Consider the following 6,783-nt stretch of genomic DNA (forward strand, 5'->3'; position numbering starts at 1 on the left):
AAAATGACTTTAACTGACACGAGGTCCTCAGTTAAAATAGGAAAGAACCTCTCCGAAGAGTTTGGTACCAAAAGAGGTTTCAGACAAGGAGACAGCCTTTCGTGTGATCTCTTTAACATTCTGCTGGAAAAGGTTATACGAGAGGCAAACGTGGCACAATCTACACCAATAGTCACATGCTACTTGCTTATGCTGATGATATAGACATCATAGGTCGATCAGTAAAAGAAGTAACTGATACCTTTATGAAGGTCGAAGGAGAATCTGCTAAAGTGGGTCTGGCGGTAAACGGTGAGAAGACCAAGTTGATGGTGTCGACGCGCAATGCGTCCATTGAGCTCGGGCCGACTGTGGAAGTTGGTTCCTATAATATAGAGGTAGTAAAAGACTTCGTCTACCTCGGCACCTCCGTAAACACAACAAACGACATCAGTTGTGAAATAAAAAGAAGAATTGTATTGGCCAACAGATGCTACTTTGGTTTAAGTAAGCAGTTTAAAAACAAAGCCACATCTCGTCAAACAAAAATAACGCTCTACAAAACACTGATACTACCCGTGCTGATGTATGGCTCCGAAGCCTGGGTACTTGCGCAAGCAGACATGGCAGTGCTTGGTGTGTTTGAGAGAAAAATTCTTCGAAAGATCTACGGACCAATCTGCGTTGACGGTGAATATCGACGTCGCATGAACCACGAGCTGTATCTGCTGTACAACGACATCAATATTGTTAAACGTATCGAGATGCAGCGATTGCGTTGGCTAGGCCATATCATAAGAATGAACGATGATGACCCCGCTAAAAAGGGGTATAAGCACGGACCGCCAAGGAATAGATGGCGCAAACAAGTGGATGATGAGATGAAAAGGCGCAGTATTCCAGAAAGCGAAGCAACAAATAGAGAGAATTGGAGATCTTTTCTTAGTTCGGCCTATAGAACAAATGTTCTGTAATGGGCCAGCTAAGTAAGTAAGTAATATTTTGCCCAAACTTAGTTTAAGTTCAAAAATGGGCTATATCGGTCCACACCTTCCGGTACCTCCCACACAAAAGTTCGAAAATGTTCGGAAAATTTGTGCGCACGATAAGTCTTGAACGGAGTAACCGATTTGGTCCATACTTTGCACATCCTGAAATGTGTAGCAGACTTAGATAATGTTTCAATATGGACTCAATCGGTCCACTCCTTCGGGTACCTCCCACAAATTTCGGAAAAGTTCAGTTTAGGGCCATCTCTCGAATCGCTTTGATTTTTGTTTTAACAACTTGTATTCACTGCCCCCAATACGACGGTAGAAGTTTCATTAGAGGCAAGTCCACACTTCTTGAGAAAATAGCATGAAAGTTGCAAAAACTCCTATGACACCGTGTGAGGTGGTTGGAGCACAAGATAACTCTAGAACGGATCTGCCGATTCGGTCCAACATTTAGCCTTAGTAATATTTTGTCCAAACAACTCAACTCCTTCAGGTACCTCCCCCACAAAAGTTCAAAAATGTTCGGAAAAATTGTTCGTAAGGTAACTCTTGAAGGGAGTGGCCGAATTGGTCCATACTTTACACATCCTAATATATCTACCAGATATAGATCAGGTTCAAATATGGACTATATTTGTCCATTTCATCCGGTACCTCCCACACAATTTCGGATAAGTTCACTTTAAGACCTGATATCGAATCACTTTGATTTTTGTTGAAGCAACTTGCATTCTTTGCCTCAATTACGATGGTAAAAGTTTTTTCAGCGGCAAGTCCATACTTCTTGAGCAAACAGCCCGAAGGGTGTGAAAACGCCATAGGCACCATATGTAGTGTCTGGAGATCTACTTACATAATGGTCAACGTCGATCCATACCTTTTAGTACTTGTTTTTATTATTTTTTACTTGTTTTATTACAGAAAGTTTGTGCCCTCATGATCACGACTTTAAGAGCATTTTTTGTTTGCTTAGCCGAGATTTCCTCCTGTCCATATTAGAAAGTCATAAATCCCGGCCAAAGACCGGCTATTCTCTCTTGTAACATTGGACCTTCTTTTTTATATTCTATAGAAGTCCTCTACGGATGAGATCTATTCTATAGAAGCCCTCTACGGAGGCTTTTTCTTATATAGACGTCCTCTACTGAGGTCTTCAATGAAATAGAAGCCCTCTAGAGAAGGCTCCCACATAGAGGCCCTATGTTCTATAGTAGTACTCTACGGAGGCATTATATTATTTAAAAGTTCTCCACGTAGGTCTTTATTTTATAGAAGCCCCCTACGGTGGTCATTATTCTATAGAACCCCCTACCGAGTTTTTCTATTCTATAGAAACCCTCTACAGACCCCTGTACTGAAGACATGAGGAGGCAACCTCTTGCAGTGCCCAGAGTGGCATTTTGACAGGGTGACATTTTGACAGCCCCCTACGGAGGTTTTCTATTCTATAGAGGCCCTCTACAGAGCCTTTACTGGAAGAATCTTTGTCTCCTCATGTAGATAGTCCACTAAAGACATGAGGATGCAAACTCTTGCAGTTCCCAGGGTGGCATTTTGACAGCGGACGTTGCACTTATATTCACGGACGACACTGACGCTTTTCTGTGGTCAACATGGCTTCTTTATGTGCAGCCCAAGTGCTGCTGACTAGGAACTTGTTTCTAGATCTCAGGCTGTCGCAAATACTGTTGCATGCGAGGACGACGTGAACATGCTGTCGAATGTGACCCCTTGAATCTTGGTGTAGTTAGTGATCGAAATTCTGCTACCATCAACAAACTCAGTGCTGACCTTTGTAGCCAGAACTTCTGGTGAACAAAGATTTAGAGGCGGACATTAGCATATTCCTCAAGTGGAAACATGTGGTAAGGTCATTCAAATAGGAGTTCAGGCTTTCGCAAATGTCATCAGGGAAGGTAACTGACGCCAAGTTCCGCACACGTTCTGATCTCAATGCACTCTGGAGGGGGTGGAATACAGGAGAGGTATAGGTTATACAGTTCCGGAAAAATCACAACATTTAAGGGAACTTCCTTATTAACACTACACAGCTTGGTCTTCATATTCCTGAACTCTACGTACGCTTAGCGGAGAATAGCCTGCTCAATATCCTCAAACATCGTGGAGTATCAAAGACTTTTAATAAGTCGAGCGCCGCCACTTTTCTATCGCACGGCTTTCTCTGATTGAGTCCTTGACTTATATGTGTGGAGATGGGGTGTAGCGCTGTTGTCGTGCTGTGCTGCTTACGGAACCCATGGTGATGACCGGCAATTGGTTAGCTATTTCTGGCGCTCGGCAGGAGTAAAGCCTCAAGAGTCCTTGCTACGGGCGACAAAAGCGAAATCAGTCTCTACGATTCACCTTTGTGGCATCACTGTCTGGCTTCAGTGGCGGGACCACCCTGCCCACTTTCCAGACTTCGGGAACGATATGGGTGGATAGCGACAGTTCAAGAATTTTGTTAAAATACTCTACTCCCGACTCATTCGGCTATTTCAGCATTACCATGGAGATTCCAACAGGGCCCAACGAATTGAATGATTTAACGTTTCTAATGGGCCCAAGGCTTTGGATGATGTGGCGTTCCTAATGGCAGCAGCAACATCATCCATTATAAATTGCGGGTGTTCCTCTTCGGCAGGAAGAGAGCCAGTGTGAGCCTCTCTTCTCCCTGTCATTTCCGGGGTGCTGGACAAACCGGCAATTGAAATAATTTTCTTACCTCTTTGGATCAATTACCCTAACGTTGCCACAAGTGTTTGAAAACTTATTTTCTTTTTCCCAGGGTTTGAGTGTGAATTAGCCGTTGCCCACAATCTCTTATTCCGGCTCCATTGATGCAACTCTTTAGATGATTTAACAACTTGTCCCGCTTATGCTCATTTACCAACCTGTTAACTTCCAGTGCCAGCTCCCCGACTCTGGGGTTGGCTCGACGCAGATCATCACGCTCATTTTGTAATCAATTCGCCTCTTCTAGGAAAGAAAGGGTGTTTCTAGAGAACCTTTCTGAAAGAAAGGGTGCTTCTGTAGAACCTCTCTGACTCTTTCTGAAAGGAAGGATGCTTCTATGGACCGACTCTGGGGTTGGCTCGACGCAGATCATCACGCTGATTTGGTAATAAATTCGTCTCTCCTGGGAAAGAAGGGGTGTTCTTATAGACCCTTTCCGAAAGAAAGGGTGCTTCTATAGAACCTCTCTGACTCTTTCTGAAAGAAAGGATGCTTCTATGGACCCTTTCTGCAAGAAAAGACGCTTCTATACACACTTTCTGAAAGAAAGGCTGCTTCTATAGACCCTTTCTGAAAGAAATAGTGCTCATATAGACCCTTTTTGAAAGAAAGGGTGGTTCTATAGACCCTTTCTGAAAAAAGGCTGGTCTATAGAACCTGTCTGAAAGAAATACTGCTTCTTTAGAACCTTTCAGAAAGAACGAGTGATTGTATAGACTTTTTCTGTAAGAAAGGATGCTGCTATAGGCCCTTTCTGTAAGAAAGGCTCTTTCTACAGACCCATTCTAAAAGAGAGTGCTTCTATAGGCCCTCTCTGAATGAAATAGTGACTCTATAGACATTTTCTGTAGGAAAGAAAAGATCCTTTCTGAAATTATTACAAGGAATCAATTTACTTCTCATCGCTTGAATTATTCCCTCTGCACCACTGTCTTTTCCACAAAAATTGTCATTATAACAAACCCTTATCCATTATGCTGGTGTGGTGGTGACGAATAAACATGTTGTGGTTCACGCTAAAAGGAGGCAGGAGCAACAGCAACTTGATTGAAGACAAAACGCACGATTTGTGTTTTGTGTGGACAATGGCACTTTGATTTTTATTGAAAAAAAGAGAAAAGAAAAAATTCTCGCGCGGTGAATAATCATGCCCAATAATAACATTCATGATTGTATCACGAAGCTGACTGATGAGAGTAGGTTGAAAGCAACAAAAAGGACGAAAACTTGTCGTAACTTTTTGATTTTACAAATTTCACATGTTGATAGGTCACGTGTTGACAATTAGTCGAGCATAAATATTTACCCATGGCATCAATAGCAGTAATCATAAGATGTGTGTGGAGTTATAGTTACGGAGGAGGCAAGAAACATGTTGTGTTTAAAAGAAACGTTGGATGTCAAGTGGATGTCGTGTAGGATAATTTTCAAGGGGCAGATTTCGTATGATTAGAAGTACTGGAGCTTGTTTAACTTGTCATTTGTCAGTTTTGGCGTAATATGTTCAAATTGTGACAACCACATATAATTGGGGGATGCAATGCGGCCTTAATTGACGATTTTGGAAATGAGAAGAACATACACCAATTAATTTAGGAAACAGGGTACAAATATTAATAATATTCTTTAACTTAAAACAATTGGTTTAAGTTTTCCGAATAGTCATTTGAAATGGAGGAAATTCTAATACAAAATTGCAACAGATCCAGTTCTTTTTGATGTTTTCATCAATGTTCATTTCTTGCTATTCCGTTACGAACGCTCTAACAAATTACGTCACACAGTGTCACGACCGTGGCCAAAAATGGTAAAAACTAAATACTTCGTTGAACAAATTTAATGATGGGGAGTGATAGAAAACATATTAATTAAGAAAAATCTGAATTTCGGTACTGAGTTTTGCTATATGAGGATTTAAATCCGACAATTTTAGTTAATACGTATTTTTGTGTGTTTTTTTCTAAAACTAATAAATTATATTATGCGTTAATATTTAAAATTTAAAAGTAACGGTCGCTGCAAAAATGGTTCCTAAGTTCTCTTGGGATGTAATAAACTTGGCTACACTTTTGTTTGCATGTAAATATTAATCATATGGTGTTTACATTTACCCAAACATGTATTACTAGGTTTATTAATTTTCTGAAGCAAATTTTAAATTGAGTGGAGTGGGAAAAAAATTGTATAAAAGTGTATATCGATATTTTTTGCTGTATGAGTAGTAAAAAGTGAGTACATCAAATATATAAAGGTCCCAGCTGCAGAGGTTTGCAGACGAATGTGTCATTTCTCTTTTTCAGCGACCACCTCACTGAGAGGATACCCCCTTTTTTACCAAATCGTTTTGCGGTGTTGGCTATAGCCCGAAAACGAATGAACCGATCATCATACATTTTTGTGGGCTTATTAAGTACCTAATAGTCTTGCTTTAAAACGAGAGAATTTTTAAAAATATCAATTTTTAAAAAAATTGTGAGCAGCGAAAATCAAAATTCGATTTTTTACAAAAAATTTACCTTTTTTGACCACTAATCGGTCACAAAAATTTTTAAAGGAAATTTCTCATATATAAAGACAAGAGTTTGATATATTCAATATACTCACAAACAATATGAAGACTAAACGCCAAATTTCAGTCATATCGGGTGGATATTGAGGCCACAACACTCAAAATACCGAAAATGAGGAGGCACGGTTCTATGGGGGCTATAGGAAGACGAGGATCTATACCGACATATTTCTGGCGGAAAGTTATAAGTCCCCCAACGGAGACTTAATACCAATTTTCAGCCATTTCGGTGTGATAATCAGGCTAAAACCTCCAAAATACCGAAAATCGGGAGGTACCGTCCTATGGGGGCTATATGAAGGCGTGGACCTAGCTGACAAATTTCATGGTGAAGGTATAATGCCCCCTACGAAGACTAAATACCAAATTTCAGCAATTTCGGTGTAATAATGAGGCTAAAATCTTCAAAATACCGATAATCGGGAGGTACCGTTATATGGGAGCTATATCAAAACGTGGACCTAAGCCCACAATTCTCTGTTGGAATGTTTGATACCTCTG

Source organism: Musca autumnalis, unplaced genomic scaffold (assembly GCF_047663935.1).
Source record: "Musca autumnalis isolate F117 unplaced genomic scaffold, ASM4766393v1 scaffold_2, whole genome shotgun sequence".
In the NCBI taxonomy this organism is placed as follows: Eukaryota; Metazoa; Arthropoda; class Insecta; order Diptera; family Muscidae; genus Musca; species Musca autumnalis.